Below are 19,968 nucleotides of genomic sequence, written 5' to 3' on the forward strand. Positions count from 1 at the left end.
TAACTTTCAACGGTAGGCATACAGTTCTTCTTGTTTCCTATAATGTGGTCCACTTGAGCTTTGGATCTGCCTCATTTTTAGGCTCATGCCCTAAAATGAACACGTAGAACAGATGGACGACATGGATCAAACACATACATAATGGTGGGCCCCACAATTTTAGCAATCACAAATTGGATCGGGTTTCAACATCTTTATGCCACATTTTTCGATGCCAAATTCAAACGTAAATAGCTCTCTTCCAATCAGGTGTAATTAGTAATGATTATTCATTTACGCTGTATTTGTTGTGGAAATTGAAAAACAAACGGGCCCTAAAGTGCACAAGCATGCACACCCACCTAGTTCTAAAGCAAACAGGCAATCAAGAGTAGGTGCATTAATATATGCATGTAAAGTATGAAGATGTACATTTAAGTTAATCTTTGCATACTCAAATGTAGCAGGCATCGATATGATATGATGTAGGAATTCTATGATTATACATACAACTTTGAGATATCATCTATATGCAGGTAGATTATGGACAAACTCCTTCAGATCTATTTTTTTCTTTTTTTCCCTTCTATAACCACTATGCAAATGATCAATGTCTTATTTCTTACTCACAGGAATGATAAGAGAATGTTTCAGAGAGGTTTGCTCGAATACATCCCGATGTAATGTAGTATGATACATCAAGACTTCAGCCTTTGAATCTGGATTCCAAATATCCAAACAATTTACATGATTGGTCTCACTTTGTATGGTGGAAAGACATCAAATAGAATCACTCAAATTGGATTATTTCAACCCTTTGATAATTTTGGTCTTTTTCTTTAAGCATGAACGCTCACCATAATCTTCGTATAATCAACAGGTAGAAATATTCAATCTTAGTTTTTTTGGGTATCCCACATCCAAGGGGAGCCCTATCAAATAAACAGTTTCTATCATTGAAAAAAGAGCAAATCCAGCTGCTAAAATCCCGATGAATCTTATCGGGAATCTTATTGTAATATTTTGGGATGTCTTCAAGCAAACTTCTATTTAGATTGATCTAATGCTTTGAACATTAATGAAATCTAATGGAAGATAAACATTCCACACCATTTTACCAACAAGGAACTATAATTGAATAGTAGATAGTACCGCTTACTAGCTAAAGCCAAATTTCTTGGTTGGGCTTCCTCTAAGTCTTTCAGGGAAACTTCCTTGGGGTTGACATAAGCTCCCAAAGAGGGTAGCCATTAAAGAAACCTATCCTTGGTCCATAACATCATTTTAGGGATGTCATCACGAGCTTTGCAGGTGTGTGTGAATGCTAGAGGGGTCTTTGCCATTTGACAATCCATAAAAGTATCAAGGTAGATTTCATTATAAGAGGAGAATGTGTGACTTTGGATTTTAATAGCTCTCTAAGAAGTCCAATTTCCTTGATGATATTAGACACTTCAAAATGAATGTCATCCCATCTTGCACACTTCAAGTGAATGTCATGAGCATGACACCACATCTAATCGATTTTCTTACCTTTTAGCAATTGCAGAAGTAGAACATGGTAAGATAGAGGGTGGCTCAAATATCATTCATTATGTAGAAAGCAAGGAAAAGAGGAGGATGTGTGACTTTGGATTTTAATAGCTCTCTAAGAAGTCCAATTTCCTTGATGATTTTAGACACTTCAAAATGAATGTCGTCCCATCTTGCACACTTCGAGTGAATGTCATGAGCATGACACCACATCTAATTGATTTTCTTACCTTTTAGCAATTGCAGAAGTAGAACATGGTAAGATAGAGGGTGGCTCATATATCATTCATTATGTAGAAAGCAAGGAAAAGATGCTAAAAGCAACATGGATTTAGAAGCGGGAAACAAGGACAAGAGAAACTAAGTTGCATGTATAAGTCCGCATGGTAGTTAGGAACCAAGCAAAGATTTGTTTGCTTCACTTGTTTGAGGCCAACAGACTAGAGCTTACCATTTAACATACTAACCATTTTTGCAAAGCTCTAATGAATTTAACAGCACCGTGTAGCTAACTATTGCATAGCAGTAAAGTTAAGAGTTGCACGCATGTGGATTTGTGGAAAGATAAAGGCCTAACTGGCTAATTCATCATTGTTAGTGCAGGATAAAACCAATCTTCAAGTGGGTCTTACAATGAATGAATCCTAGTACAAACCAGTCTTCTCCTGAAGCTTGTTTAGGCTGAAAATCTTCATGCATGCTTCAACATCTTCTCATGAAAGCCCTGCTCGTGAAGTTCTCAGTTGTTCGAAAACTTCTTCAAGTGGCAAGCGCTCATGTGAATCAAATAATTGACAAGGTGTGACCAATATGGCATGGAAACATAAAAAATTAGCTGTTAAGATGTATTCGTGTACACTCCTTACCAAGTCAATTGCATCATGGAGGAAATTTTCGGGGCCAAGCTGTTAAAACTCCCTAGGCCCCGGGTGATCTAACAATCAAATCTTCCTCCGGAGCATAGAGCTAGAATCCCTAGGACTGTAGGTCTATGACACCACCTTCTGATGTAGCTCGGGTTTTAAAAAAAAAAAAACATTCTTTCCCACAAGAATAAAATATGTTCAAAATTAAATGTTCAAGATCTTCGCTATTGGTCTTATAGGCCCAAGTACCTAATTGCATAGATGGAGCAAATGAAAACTTAACCATGAAGTAGCAAAAACCTCCCAAGTTCCCATGGTTGGAAAAAAAAAATCCAATAATTTCCAAAAAAGAAGACTGGTTTGTACACAATCAATTGGTTTAAAAAGAAAATAAATATCACAGTGGGCCACACAAGGTGGTCCACGCTATGATAGTGTGTGGGACGCTCTCCAATAGCGTGGCCAACTTGTGGGTCCCACAACACCATGAGAATAAGAAAAGAAAGGGAAAAGAAGGGAAATAAATCCGGCCATCGGGGTGGCCCCCCGCCACTATGGGGTCCACCACATACTCAATACATGATCAAGGTGGGTACCACCCTTATGGGCCCATCAAAATAGAGAAATCACAAAGAATGGGAGGGTTCACTTAGAAGGATGGGCGGTTGGATTGTCTCGGATCGGCGATCGGATGGCCCACCAAGCTCTTCTTCACCCCTAATCTTCTTCAATCTCACTTTTCTCTATTCTCTTACTCTTACTCTCTTGTTTTTTCCTAATACTCTCACAAGCTCTCTTTCTTTTCTCTTAATCTCTGCCTGTTATTTCTTTTTTTCGCTCTCTCTTAATTTCTCCCTAATCTTTCTAATATTTCTCTCTCTTAATCCCTCTCTACTCTTGCTAGGAAATGGTAAAAATGAGAGGGAGTTAGGGAGTTATTGTGGTAGAGATTTTAGGATAGGGAGGGAATGAGGGGAAGATGGAGGGGTAAAATGGGAAGAAAGAATAAGAGAATGATAGCTAGCATAGGTAGGGGTATGGGTTGCATGAGAATGGCATGGGTTTGTTTGACTAATGGGGAGAGAGTGACATGAGTGATGGATGAGTTGATTGATGGATGGATTGATGGATTTGACAACATGGGGATTTTTGCAAGTGGGGCCCGCGTGCATTGTGTGGCCCATCTCGGATTGTGCCAAAATTGTAACTTCTAATCTAAGGGTCGAAATGGGGTGTGCTGCGTGATGTTGGAATCGTAGCGCCCGCACGGTCACTAAGGTACAAGTCTCGGGATATCGCGGTACAAAAGTAGGGTAACGATCAAAACTCATCGATCTGGTCCGCTGAGAACATGCTACTATTTAAGTAAAAGTGTATGGAAGGTCTCGCGAGGTTACGGGTCTTACATGATGAGTTTGGATCGTCGAATGAGCCGAATTATATGAACAATTGGGATCCAATGAATGGCCTAAGCATGTCAATGTTTTTTATCAATCGAAATGGCCCATGTCAAAAGGTTTGGATCAATAGAAATGAGCCAAATCATATGAATTTGGATCATTTTAAAAATAAACTTGATTGTTTGAATTGTGTATAGAACAGAAGAGGGTCCTACAACATTAACGGTGTGGATCACTTAAAACCAACCATTAAATATTACGAATAGATGGATCAACTTAACATATCCATTGGGATGGGTCATGGAAAGAGGCTTCAATCGTATGATTAGTTTAGATCACCAACAATAGCATGAATCATATGATGCATTTGGATCTCCGAATGGGCCAAATCATATAAGAAGTTCAAATCTGTTGAAATGGCTCAAACACATCTAAGGTTTTGATCCATTGAAATGACCCAAGAATTTCAAAGGTTTGGATCACTAGAAATGGGCCAAATCATATGAACATTTTGGATCATTTGTAAAGCTGAAGAGGGTCCCTCAAAAGTAAGGGCATGGATCAACTTAGCATATCCACTGCCATGGATCATGAAAAGCACCATAATTCATATGATGAGTTTTAATCGCCGAATGAGCGGAATCATATGAAAAAGACGATCCACTGAATGGCCCAAGCATGTCAATGGATTTTATCCATCGAAATGGCACATGTCAATGGTTTAGATCACTAGAAATAGGCCAAATCATATGAGTTTGGATCATCATAAAAAGAAACCTGATTGTTTGAAGTGTATAAAATTGAAGAGGGTCCTACAAAATTAACGACGTGTATCGCTTAGAACCAACCTCAAATATTACGAATAAATGGATCAACTTAACATATCCATTGGGATTGATCATGGAAAAAGGCTTGAATCACATGATTAATTTAGATCACTAACAACAACACGAATCATATGATGTATTTGGATCTCTGAATAGGCTGAATCATATACGAAGTTCAAATCCGCTGAAATGGGCCAAGCATGTCAAAGGTTTGGATCACTAGAAATGGGCCAAATCATATGAACAGTTTGGATCATTTGTACACTCGAAGAAGGTGCTACAAAATTTGCGGCATGGATCAACTTATTATATCCATTGACATGGACCATGAAAAGCAGCTTCAACCATATGATGAGTTTAGATCATGAAAAACAACTTCAATCATATGATGAGTTTGGATCATTCAAAAGCAGCTTTAATCGTATGATGAGTTTGGATCACCAAATGAGCCGAATCATATGAACAATTTGGATTCATAGAATGGCCCAAGCTTGTCAATGTTTTTTATCCATTGAAATGGCCCATGTCAAAGGTTTGGATCACTAGAAATGGGCCAAATAATATAAATTTGGATCGTTGTAAAAAGAAACCTGATTGTTTGAATTGTCTATAGAACTTAAAAAGGGTCCTACAAAATTAGCGATGTGGATCACTGAGAACCAACCTCTAACATTACGAATATATGAATCAACTTAACATATCCACAGGGATGTATCATGGAAAGAGGATTCAATCATATGATCAGTTTAGATCACTAACAGCAACACGAATCATATGATGCATTTGGATACAGAATGGGCTGAATCACATAAGAAGTTCAAATTAGATGAAATGGCCGCATCACGTCAAAGGTTTTGATCCATTGAAATGGCCTAAGCATGTTAGAAGTTTGGATCACTAGAAATGGGCCAAATTAAATGAAGAGTTTGGATCATTTGTAAAACTGAAGACGGTCCTACAAAATTTAGGGCATGGATCAACTTAGCATATCCATTGCCATGGATCATGAAAAGCAGTTTGGATGATGAAAAGAAACTTCAATCATGTGATGAGTTTGGATAATGAAAAGCCGCATCACGTCAAAGGTTTGGATCCATTGAAATGGCCCAAGCATGTTAAAGGTTTGGATCACTAGAAATGGGCCAAATTAAATGAAGAGTTTGGATCATTTGTAAAACTGAAGACGATCTTACAAAATTTAGGGCACGGATCAACTTAGCATATCCATTGCCATGGATCATGAAAAGTAGCTTCAATCATATGATAAGTTTGGATGATGAAAAGCAACTTCAATCATGTGATGAGTTTGGATAATGAAAAGCTGCTTCAATCGTATGATGAGTTTGAATCACCGAATGATCTGAATCAAATGAACAATTTGGATCCACTGAATGGCCCAAGCATGTCAATGTTTTTTATCCATCGAAATGGCACATTTCAAAGATTTGGATCACTAGAAATAGGCCAAATCATATGAATTTGGATCGTTGTAAAAAGAAACTTGATTGTTTGAATTGTGTATTATGAATAGATTATTTGAATTGTGTATAAAAGGAAACTAGATTGATTGAATTGTGTATTATGAATAGATTGTTTGAATTGTGTATTATGAATAGATTGTTTGAATTGTGTATAAAAGGAAACTAGATTGATTGAATTGTGTATAGAACGTTTTTGGGCATGGATCAACTTAACTTATCCATTGCCACGGATCATGAAAAGCAGCTTCAACCATATGATGAGTTTGGATCATGAAAAGCAGCTTCAATCATATGTTGAGTTTGGATCATGAAAAGTAGCTTCAATCGTCGGATGAGTTTGAAACGCCGAATGAGCCTAATCATACGAAGAATTTGGATCCATTGAATGGCTCAAGCATGTCAATGATTTTTATCTATCGAAATGGCCAATGTCAAAGGTTTGGATCACTAGAAATGGGCCGAATCATATTATTTGGATCGTTGTAAAAATAAACCTGATTGATTGAATTGTGTATAGAACAGAAGAGGGTTTTTTGGCAAGGATAAACTTAGCTTATCCATTGCCATGGATCATAAAAAGCAGCTTCTACCATATGATGAGTTTGGATGAAGAAAAGCAGCTTCAATCATATGTTGAGTATGGATCATGAAAAGCAGCTTCAATCGTATGATTAGTTTAGATCACCGAACGAGCCTAATGATATGAACAATTTTGACCCACTGAATGGCTCAACCATGTCAATGATTTTTTTTTCCCATCGAAATGGCCAATGTCAAAGGTTTGGATCACTAGAAATGGGCCGAATCATATTTATTTGGATTGTTGTAAAAAGAATCCTGCTTGATTGAATTGTGTATCGAACAAAAGAGTGTTTTAGCGCATGGATCAACTTAGCATATCCATTGCCATGGATCATGAAAAGTAGCTTCAACCGTATTGGATCATGAAAAGCAGCTTCAATGATATGTTGAGTTTGGATCATGAAAATCACCTTCAATTATATGTTGAGTTTTGTTCATGAAAAGCAGCTTCAATCATATGTTGAGTTTGGATCATGAAAGCAGCTTCAATCATATGTTGAGTTTGGATCATGAAAGCAGCTTCAATCATATAATAAATTTGGATCGGCAAATGAGCCTAATCATACGAACAATTTGGATCCATTGAATAGCACAAGCATGTCAATGATTTTTACCTATTGAAATGGCCAATGTTAAAGGTTTGGATAACTAGAATGGGACGAATCATATTTATTTGGATCGTTATAAAAAGAAACTTGATTGATTGAATTGTGTATAGAATAGAAGAGGGTTTTAAGGCATGGATCAACTTAGCACATCCATTTGCATGGATCATGAAAAGCAGCTTCTACCATATGATGAGTTTGGATGATGAAAAACAGCTTCAATCATATTTTGAGTTTGGATCATGAAAAGCAGTTTCAATCATATGATGAGTTTGGATCATTGAATAAGCCTAATGATATGAGCAATTTTGATTCACTGAATGGCACAAGCATGTCAATGATTTTTATCCATCGAAATGGCCAATGTCAAAGGCTTGGATCACTAGAAATGGGCCGAATCATATTTATTTGGATTGTTGTAAAAAGAAACCTGCTTGATTGAATTGTGTATCGAACAAAAGAGGGTTTAACGTATGGATAAACTTAACATGTCCATTGCCATGGATCATGAAAAGTAGCTTCAATCATATGTTGTGTTTGGATTATGAATAGCAGCTTCAATCATATGTTGAGTTTGGATCAGGAAAAGCAGCTTTAATCATATGTTGAGTTTGGAGCATGAAAAGCAACTTCAATCATATGATGAATTTGGATTGGCAAATGAGCCTAATTAAACGAACTATTTGGATCCATTGAATGGCTCAAGCATGTTAATGATTTTTCTCTATCGAAATGGCCAATGTCAAAGGTTTGGATAACTAGAAATGTGGCGAATCATATTAATTTGGATCGTTGTAAAAAGAAACCCGATTGATTGAATTGTATATAGAACAGAAGAGGGTTTTTGGGCATGGATCAATTTGGCTTATCCATTGCCATGGATCGTGAAAAGTAGCTTCAACCATATGATGTGTTTGGATCATGAAAAGCTGCTTCAATCATATGTTGAGTTGGATAATGAAAAGCAGTTTCAATCGTATGATTAGTTTGGATCGCCGAATGAGCCTAATGATATGAACAATTTTGATCCATTGCATGGCTCAAGCATGTCAATGATTTTTATCTATCGAAATGGCCAATGTGGTTTAGATCATTAGAAATGGGCCGAATCATATTAATTTGGATCGTTGTAAAAAGAAACCAGATTGATTGAATTGTGTATAGAACAAAAGAGGGTTTTTGGGCATGGATCAACTTAGCTTATCTATTGCCACAGATCATGAAAAGCAGCTTCTACCATATGATGAATTTAGATCATGAAAAGTAGCTTTAATCATATGTTGAGTATGGATCATGAAAAGCAGCTTCAATCGTATGATTAGTTTGGCTCACCGAATGAGCCTAATGATATGAATAATTTTGATCCACTGAATGGCTCAACCATGTCAATGATTTTTATCCATCGAAATGGCCAATGTGAAAGGTTTGGATCCCTAGAAATGGGCCGAATCATATTTATTTGGATTGTTGTAAAAAGAATCCCGCTTGATTGAATTGTGTATGGAACAAAAGAGGGTTTTAGCGCATGGATCAACTTACCATATCCATTGCCATGGATCATGAAAAGCAACTTCAATGATATGTTGAGTTTGGATCATGAAAATCACCTTCAATCATATGTTTAGTTTGGATCATGAAAATCACCTTCAATCATATGTTGAGTTTTGTTAATGAAAAGCAGCTTCAATCATATGTTGAGTTTGGATCATGAAAGCAGCTTTAATCATATAATAAATTTGGATTGGCAAATGAGCCTAATCATACGAACAATTTGGATCCATTGAATGGCACAAGCATGTCAATAATTTTTATCTATCGAAATGGCCAATGTCAAAGGTTTGGATCACTAGAAATGGGACGAATCATATTTATTTGGATCGTTATAAAAGGAAACCTGATTGATTGAATTGTGTATAGAACAGAAGAGGGTTTTAAGGCATGGATCAACTTAGCACATCAGTTTGCATGGATCATGAAAAGCAGCTTCTACCATATGATGAGTTTGGATGATGAAAAACAACTTCAATTATATGTTGAGTTTGGATCATGAAAAGTAGTTTAAATCATTTGATGAGTTTGGATCGTGAAATAAGCCTAATGATATGAGCAATTTTGATTCACTGAATGGCTCAAGCATGTCAATGATTTTTATCCATCGAAATGGCCAATGTCAAAGGTTTGGATCACTAGAAATGGGCCGAATCATATTTATTTGGATTGTTGTAAAAAGAAACCTGCTTGATTGAATTGTGTATCGAATAAAAGAGGGTTTTAGCATATGGACAAACTTAACATATCCATTGCCACGGATCATGAAAAGTAGCTTCAGCCATATCGGATCATGAAAAGCAGCTTCAATCATATGTTGAGTTTGGATTATAAATAGCAGCTTCAATCATATGTTGAGTTTGGATCATGAAAAGTAGCTTTAATCATATGATGAGTTTGGATCATGAAAAACAACTTCAATCATATGATGAATTTGGATCGGCAAATGAGCATAATTAAACGAACTATTTGGATCCACTGAATGGCTCAAGCATGTCAATGATTTTCTTCTATCGAAATGGCCAATGTCAAAGGTTTGGATCACTAGAAATGTGCCGAATCATATTAATTTGGATCGTTGTAAAAAGAAACCTGATTGATTGAATTGTGTATAGAACAGAAGATGGTTTTTGGGCATGGATCAATTTAGCTTATCCATTGCCACGGATCATGAAAAGTAGCTTCAACCATATGATGTGTTTGGATCATGAAAAGCTGCTTCAATCATATGTTGAGTTTGGATCACGAAAAGCAATTTCAATCGTATGATTAGTTTGGATCGCCGAATGAGCCTAATGATATGAACAATTTTGATCCATTGAATGGCTTAAGCATGTCAATGATTTTTATCTGTCGAAATGGCCAATGTTAGAGGTTTGGATCATTAGAAATGGGCCAAATCATATTAATTTGGATCGTTGTAAAAAGAAACTAGATTGATTGAATTGTGTATAGAACAGAAGAGAGTTTTTGGGCATGGATCAACTTAGCTTATCCATTGCCACGGATCATGAAAAGCAGCTTTTACCATATGAGGAGTTTAGATAATGAAAAGAAGCTTCAATCATATGTTGAGTTTGGATCATGAAAAGCAGCTTCAATCATATGTTGAATTTGGAGCATGAAAAGCAGCTACAATGATATGTTGAGTTAGGATCATGAAAAGCAGCTTCAATCATATGAGGAGTTTGGATCATGAAAAGTAGCTTCAATCGTATGATGAGTTTGGATCGCCAAATGAGCTTAATGATATGGACAATTTTGATCCACTGAATGACTAAATCATGTCAATGATTTTTATCCATCGAAATGGCTAATGTCAAAGGTTTGGATCACTAGAAATGGACCAAATCATATTTATTTAGATCGTTGTAAAAAGAAACCTGCTTGATTGAATTGTGTATCGAATAGAAGAGGGTTTTAGTGCATGGATGAACTTAGCATATCCATTGCTATGGATCATGAACAACAGCTTCAAGTATATGATGAGTTTGGATCAAGAAAAGCGGCTTCAATCATATGTTGAGGTTGGATCATGAAAAGCAGCTTCAATCAAATGATGAGTCAGGATCGCCGAATGAGCCTAATCATATGAACAATTTTGATCCACTGAATGGATCAAGTATCTCAATGATTTTTATCTATCGAAATGGCCAATGTCAAAGGTTTGGATCACTAGAAACGACACAAATCAAATTTATTTGGATCGTTGTAAATTGAAAACTGATTGATTGAATTGTGTATCGAACAGAAGAGGGTTTTAGTGCATCGATCAACTTAGCATATCCATTGCCATGGATCATGAAAAGCAGCTTCAATCATATGTTGAGTTTGGATCATGAAAAGCAGCTTCAATCTTTTGATGAATTTGGAATGCCGAATGAGCCAAATCATATGAACAATTTGGATCCACTGAATGCCTCAAGCATGTCAATGATTTTTATTCATCGAAATGGCCAATGTCAAAGGTTTGGATCACCAGAAATGAGCCAAATCATATTAAATTGGATCGTTGTAAAAAGAAACCCGATTGATAGAATTGTGTATAGAACATAAGAGGGTTTTATGGCATGGATCAACTTAAGCATATCCATTTGCATGGATCATGAAAAGCATCTTCAAAATGGAGTTTGGATCATGAAAAGCATCTTCAATCATATGTTGAGTTTGATCATGAAAAGCAGCTTCAATCATATGATAAATTTGGATCAGCAAATGAGCCTAATCATACGAACAATTTGGATCCATTGAATAGCTCAAGCATGTCAATGATTTTTATCTATCGAAATGGCCAATGTCAAAAGTTTGTATCACTAGAAATAGGCCGAATCATATTAATTTGGATCGTTATAAAAGGAAACTTGATTGATTGAATTGTGTATAGAACAGAAGACGGTTTTAAGGTATGGATCAACTTAGCACATCCATTTGCATGGATCATGAAAAGCAACTTGAATCATATGTTGAGTTCGGATCATGAAAAGCAGCTTCAATCATATGTTGAGTTCAGATCATGAAAGCAGCTTCAATCATATAATAAATTTGGATCGGTAAATGAGCCTAATCATACGAACAATTTGGATCCGTTGAATGGCTCAAGCATGTTAATGATTTTTATCTATCGAAATGGCCAATGTTAAAGGTTTGGATCACTAGAAACGGCACGAATCATATTTATTGTAAATTGAAAACTGATTGATTGAATTGTGTATCGAGCAGAAGAGGGTTTTAGTGCATCGATCAACTTAGCATATCCATTGCCATGGATCAATCATATGTTGAGCTTAGATCATGAAAAGCAGCTTCACTCGTATGATGAATCTGGAATGCCGAATGAGCTGAATCATATGAACAATTTGGATCCACTAAATGCCTCAATCATGTCAATGATTTTTATTCATCGAAATGACCAATGTCAAAGGTTTGGTTCACCAGAAATGGGCCAAATCATATTAAATTGGATCATTGTGAAAAGAAACATGATTGATAGAATTGTGTATAGAACAGACGAGGGTTTTAAGGCATGGATCATGAAAAGCAGCTTTAATTATATGTTGAGTTTGGATCATAAAAAGCAGCTTCAATCATATGTTGAGTTTAGATCATTGAAAGCATCTTAAATCATATGTTGAGTTTGAATCATGAAAAGCAGCTTCAATCATGTGAAGAATTTGGATCGGCAAATGAGCGTAATCATATGAACAATTTGGATCCATTGAATGGCTCAATCATGTCAATGATTGTTATCTATCAAATTGACCAATGTCAAAGGTTTGGATCACTAGAAATGGGCTGAATCATATTAATTTGGATCGTTATAAAAGGAAACCAGATTGATTGAATTGTGTATAGAAGAGAAGGGGGTTTTAAGGCATTGATCAACTTAGCACATCCATTTGCATGGATCATGAAAAGCAGCTTCTGCGATATGATGAGTTTGGATAATGAAAAGCAGCTACAATCATATGTTGAGTCTGGAACATGAAAAGTAGCTTCAATCGTATGATGACTTTGGATCACAGAAAAAGCCTAATGATATGAACAATTTTGATCCACCGAATGGCTCAAGCATGTCAATGATTTTTATCCATCAAAATGGCCAATGTCAAAGGTTTGGATCACTAGAAATTGGCCAAATCATATTTATTTGGATTGTTGTAAAAAGAATCCCACTTGGTTGAATTGTGTATCGAACAAAAGAGGGTTTTAGCGCATGGATCAACCTAGCATATCCATTGCCATGGACCAAGAAAAGCAGCTTCAACCGTATTGGATCATGAAAAGTAGCTTCAATGATATTTTGAGTTTGGATCATGAAAAGCAGCTTCAATCATATATCGAGTTTTGATCAAGAAAAGCAGCTTCAATCATATGTTGAGTTTGGATCATGAAAAGCAGCTTCAATCATATGTTGAGCCATATTGGATCATGAAAAGCAGCTTCAATCATATGTTGAGCTTGGATCATAAATAGCAGCTTCAATCATATGTTGAGTTTGGATCATCAATAGCAGCTTCAATCATATGTTGAGTTTGGATCATGAAATGCAGCTTAAATCATATGTTGAGTTTGGATCTTGAAAAGCAGCTTCAATCATATGATGAATTTGGATTGGCAAATGAGCCTAATCATACGAACTATTTGGATCCACTGAATGGATCAAGCATGTCAATGATTTTTCTCTATCGAAATGGCCAATGTCAAATGTTTGGATCACTAGAAATGTGCCAAATCATATTAATTTGGATCGTTGTAAAAAGAAACCGATAGAACAGAAGAGGGATTTTGGGCATGGATCAACTTAGCTTATCCATTGCCATGGATCATGAAAAGCAGCTTCAACCATATGATGAGTTTGGATCATGAAAAGCAGCTTCAATCATATGTTGTGTTTGGATCATGAAAAGCAGTTTCAATCGTATGATTAGTTTAGATCCTCAAATGAGCATAATGATATGAACAATTTTGATCCAGTGAATTGCACAAGCATGTCTATGATTTTTATCTATCGAAGTGGCCAATGTCAAAGGTTTAGATCATTAGAAATGGGCCGAATCATATTAATTGGATCGTTGTAATAAGAAACCTGATTAATTGAATTAAGTATAGAACAGAAGAGGGTTTTTGGGCATGGATCATGAAAAGCAACTTCAATCGTATGATGAGTTTGGATAATGAAAAACAGCTTCAATCGTATGATGAGTTTGGATCGCCGAATGAGCTTAATGATATGAACGATTTTGATCCACTGAATGGCTCAAGCATGTCAATGATTTTTATCCATCGAAATGGCTAATGTCAAAGGTTTGGATCACTAGAAATGGGCCAAATCATATTTATTTGGATGGTTGTAAAAAGAAACCTGCTTGACTAAATTGTGTATCGAACAGAAGAGGGTTTTAGTGCATGGATCAACTTAGCATATCCATTGCCATGGATCATGAACAACAGCTTCAAGCATACGATGAGTTTGGATCACGAAAAGCAGCTTCAATCATATGTTGAGTTTGGATCAAGAAAAGCAGCTTCAATCGTATGATGAGTCAGGATCGCCAAATGAGCCTAATCATATGAACAATTTTGATCTACTGAATGGATCAAGTATGTCAATGATTTTTATGTATCGAAATGGCCAATGTGAAAGGTTTGGATCACTAGAAATGGCCCAAGCATATGTTGAGTTTGGATCAAGAAAAGCAGCTTCAATCGTATGATGAGTCAGGATCGCCAAATGAGCCTAATCATATGAAAAATTTTGATCCACTGAATGGATTAAGTATGTCAATGATTTTTATGTATCGAAATGGCCCGAATCAAATTTATTTGGATCATTGTAAATAGAAAACTGATTGATTGAATTGTGTATCGAACAGAAGAGGGTTTTAGTGCATCGATCAACTTAGCATATCCATTGCCATGGATCATGAAAAGCAGGTTCAATCATATGTTGAGTTTGGATCATGAAAAGCAGCTTCAATCGTATGATGAATTTGGAATGCCGAATGAGCCAAATCATATGAAAAATTTGGATCCATTGAATGCCTCAATAATGTCAATGATATTTATTCATCGAAATGGCCAATGTCAAAGGTTTGGATCACCAGAAATGGTCCAAAGCATATTAAATTGGATTGTTGTGAAAAGAAACCTGATTGATAGAATTGTGTATAGAACAGAAGAGGGTTTTAAGGCATGGATCAACTTAGCACGTCCATTTGCATGGATCATAAAAAGCAGCTTCAATCATATGTTGAGTTTGGATCATGAAAAGCAACTTCAATCATATGTTGAGTTTTGATCATGAAAAGCAACTTCAATCATATGAAGAATTTGGATCGGCAAATGAGCCTAATCATACGAACAATTTGGATCCATTGAATGGCTCAAGCATGTCAATGATTTTTATCTATCGAAATGGCCAATGTCAAAGGTTTAGATCACTAGAAATGGGCCGAATCATATTAATTTGGATCGTTATAAAAGGAAACTTGATTGATTGAATTGTGTATAGAACAAAAGGGAGTATTAAGGCATGGATCACCTTAGCATATCCATTTGCATGGATCATGAAAAGAAGCTTCTACCATATGATGAGTTTGGATCATGAAAACAGCTTCTGCCATATGATGAGTTTGGATCATGAAAAGCAGCTTCAATCATATGATGAGTTTGGATCACCGAATGAGAGTAATGATATGAACAATTTTGATCCACTGAATGGCTCAAGCATGTCAATGATTTTTATCCATCAAAATGGCCAATGTCAAAGGTTTGGATCACTAGAAATGGGCCGAATCATATTTATTTGGATCGTTGTAAAAAGAATCCCGCGTAATTGAATTGTGTTGAAATGGCCAATGTCAAAGGTTTGGATCACTAGAAATGGGCCGAATCATATTTATTTGGATCGTTGTAAAAAGAATCCCGCGTAATTGAATTGTGTATCGAATGATATGTTGAGTTTTGATCATGAAAAGCAGCTTCAATCATATGTTGAGATTGGATCATGAAAAGCAGCTTGAATCATATGATAAATTTGGATCGAAAAATGAGCTTAATCATACGAACAATTTGGATCCATTGAATAGCTCAAGCATGTGAATGATTTTTATCTATCAAAATGGCCAATGTCAAAGGTTTGGATCACTAGAAATGGGTCGAATCATATTAATTTGTATAGTTGTAAAAATAAACCTGATCGATTGAATTGTGTATCGAACAGAAGAGGGTTTTAGCGTATGGATCAACTTAGCATATCCATTGCCATGGATCATGAAAGGTAAATTCAATCATATGTTGAGTTTGGATAATGAAAAGCAGCTTCAATAATATGTTGAGTTTGGATCATGGAAAGCAACTTCAATCGTTCGATGAGTTTGGATCAGGAAAAGCAGCTTCAATCGTCTGATGAGTTTGGATCGCCGAATAAGCCTAATGATATGAACAGTTTTGATCCACTGAATGGCTCAATCCTGTTAGTGATTTTTATCCATCGAAATAGCCAATGTCAAAGGTTTGGATCACTAGAAATGGGTCGAATCATATTTATTTGGATCAACTTAGCATATCCATTGCCACGGATCATGAAAAGTAACTTCAAGCATATGATGAGTTTGGATCATGAAAAGCAACTTCAATCATATGTTGAGTTTGGATCATGAAAAGCAGCTTCAATCGTATGATGAGTCAGGATTGCCGAATGAGCCTAATGATATGAACAATTTTGATCCACTGAATGGCTTAAGCATGTCAATGATTTTATCTATCGAAATGGCCAATGTCAAAGGTTTGGATCACTAGAAATGGCCTGAATCATATTAATTTGGATCGTTGTAAAAAGAAACCTGATTGTTTGATTTGTGTATAGAACAGAAGAGGGTTTTAGGGCATGGATCAACTTATCATATCCATTGCCATGGATCATGAAAAGCAGCTTCAACCATATGATGAGTTTGGATCATGAAAAGCAGCTTCAATCGTATGATGAGTTTTGATCGCCGAATGAGGCTAATCATATGAACATTATGGATCAACTGAAAGGCTTAAGCATGTTAATGATTTTTATCCATTGAAATGGCCAATGTCAAAGGTTTGGATCACTGGAAATGCGCCGAATCATATTTATTTGGATCGTTGTAAAAAGAATTCCCCTTGATTGAATTGTGTATTGAACAAAAGAAGGTTTTAGCGCATGGATCAACTTAGCATATCCATTGCCATGGATCATGAAAAGCAGCTTCAATCATATGTTGAGTTTGGATCATGAAAAGCAACTTCAATCATATGTTGAGTTTGGATCATGAAAAGCAGCTTCAATCATATGTTGAGTTTGGATCATGAAAAGTAGCTTCAATCGTATGATGAGTTTGGATCGTCGAATAAGGAACAATTTGTATCCATTGAATAGCTCAAGCATGTCAATGATTTTTATCCATCGAAATGGCCAATGTCAAAGGTTTGGATCACTAGAAATAGGCAGAATCATATTAATTTGGATCGTTGTAAAAAGAAACCTGATTGATTGAAATTTTTATAGAACAGAAGAGGGTTTTAAGGCATGGATCAACTTAGCACATCCATTTGCATGGATCATGAAAAGTAGCTTTTACCAGATGATGAGTTTGGATCATGAAAAGCAGCTTCAATCATATGTTGAGTTTGGATCATGAAAAGCAGCTTCAATCGTATGATGAGTTTGGATCGTCGAATGAGCCTAATTATATGAACAATTTTGATCCACTGAATGGCTCAAGTATGTCTATGATTTTTATCCATCGAAATGGCCAATGTCAAAGGTTTGGATCACTAGAAATGGGCCGAATCATATTTATTTGGACCGATGCAAAAAGAAACCTGCTTGGTTGAATTGTGTATCGAATAAAAGAGGTTTTTACTGTATGGATAAAATTAGCATATCCATTGCCAAGGATCATGAAAAGCAGCTTCAGCCATATTGGATCATGAAAAGCAGCTTCAATTATATGTTGAGCTTGGATCATGAAAAGCAAATTCAATCATATGTTGAGTTTGGATCATGAAAAGCAACCTAAATCATATAATAAATTTGGATCGGCAAATGAGCCTAATCATACAACCAATTTGGATCCATTGAATGGCTCAAGCAAGTTAATGTTTTTATCTATCGAAATGGCCAATGTGAAAGGTTTGGATCACTAGATATAGGCCGAATCATATTAATTTGGATCGTTATAAAAGCCAAGCTGATTGATTGAATTGTGTATAGAACAGAAGAGGGTTTTAACGCACGGATCAACATAGCACATCCATTTGCATGGATCATGAAAAGCAGCTTGTACCATATGATGATTTGGAATATGAGAAGCAGCTTCAATCATATGTTGAGTTCGGATCATGAAAAGCAGCTTCAATCGTATGATGAGTTTGGATCGTCGAATAAGCCTAATTATATGAACAATTTTGATCCACTGAATGGCTCAAGCATGCCAATGATTTTTATCCATCAAAATGGCCAATGTCAAACGTTTGGATCACTAGAAATGGGTCGAATCATATTTATAAGGATCGTTGTAAAAAGAAACCTGATTGATTGAGCTGTGTAATCGAACAGAAGAGGGCTTTATCGCATGGATAAACATAGCATATCCATTGCCATTGATCATAAAAAGCAGCTTCAATCATATTGAGTTTGGATCATGAAAACGGCTTCAACCATATGTTGAATTTGGATCGTGAAAAGCAACTTCAATCGTATGATGAGTTTGGATCGGCGAATGAGCCTAATGCTATAAAAAATTTTGATCCACTGAATGGCTCAAGCATGTCAATGATTTTTATCCATCCAAAATGGCCAATGTCAAAGGTTTGGATCACTAGAAATGGGCCAAATCATATTATTTGGATCGTTGTAAAAAGAAACCTGATTGATTGAATTGTGTAATCGAACAGAAGAGGGTTTTAGCGCATGGATCAACTTAGCATATCCAATGCCATGGAACATGAAAAGCAACTTATACCATATGATGAGTTTGGATCATGAAAAGCAGCTTCAATCGTATGATGTATTTGGATCATGAAAAGTAGCTTCAATCATATGATAAGTATGAAAAGCAGCTTCAATCGTATGATGTATTTGGATCGCCGAATGAGCCTAATGATATGAAGAATTTTGATCCACTAAATGGCTCAAGCATGTCAATGATTTTTATCCATCGAAATGGCCAATGTCAAAGGTTTGGATCACTAGAAATGGGCCGAATCATATTTATCTGGATCGTTGTAAAAAGAAACTCGCTTGATTGAATTGTGTATCAAACAGAAGAGGGTTTTAGCGCATGGATCAACTTAGCATATCCATTGCCATGGATCATTAAAAGCAGCTTCAAACATATGATGAGTTTGGATCATGAAAAGCATCTTCATTCATATGTTGAGTTTGGATCATGAAAAGCATCTTCAATCGTACGATGTGTTTGGATCGCCGAATGAGCCTAATGATATGTCCACTGAATGGCTCAAGCATGTCAATGATTTTTATCCATCGAAATGGACAAGGTCAAAGGTTTGGATCACTAGAAATGGGCCGAATCATATTTATCTGGATCGTTGTAAAAAGAAACTCGCTTGATTGAATTGTGTATCGAACAAAAGAGGGTTTTAGCGCCTGGATCAACTTAGCATATGCATTGCCGTGGATCATGAAAAGCAGCTTCAACCATATTGGATCCTGAAAAGTAGCATATATTTTATGTTGAGTTTGGATCATGAAAAGCAACTTCAATCATATGTTGAGTTTGGATCATGAAAAGCAGCTTCAATCATATGATAAATTTGGATCGGCAAATGAGCCTAATCATACGAACAATTTGGATCCATTGAATGGCTCAAGCATGTCAATGATTTTTATCTATCGAAATGGCCAATGTCAAAGGTCTGGATCACTAGAAGTAGGCCGAATCGTATTAATTTGGATCCTTATAAAAGGAAACCTGATTGATTGAATTATGTATGGAACAGAAGAGGGTTTTAAGGCATGGAGCAACTTAGCACATCCATTTGCATGGATCATGAATAGCAGCTTCTACCATATGATGAGTTTGGATCACGAAAAGCAGTTTCAATCATATGTTGAGTTTGGATCATGAAACTACAATCGTATGATGACTTTG

Source organism: Magnolia sinica, chromosome 19 (assembly GCF_029962835.1).
Source record: "Magnolia sinica isolate HGM2019 chromosome 19, MsV1, whole genome shotgun sequence".
In the NCBI taxonomy this organism is placed as follows: domain Eukaryota; kingdom Viridiplantae; phylum Streptophyta; class Magnoliopsida; order Magnoliales; family Magnoliaceae; genus Magnolia; species Magnolia sinica.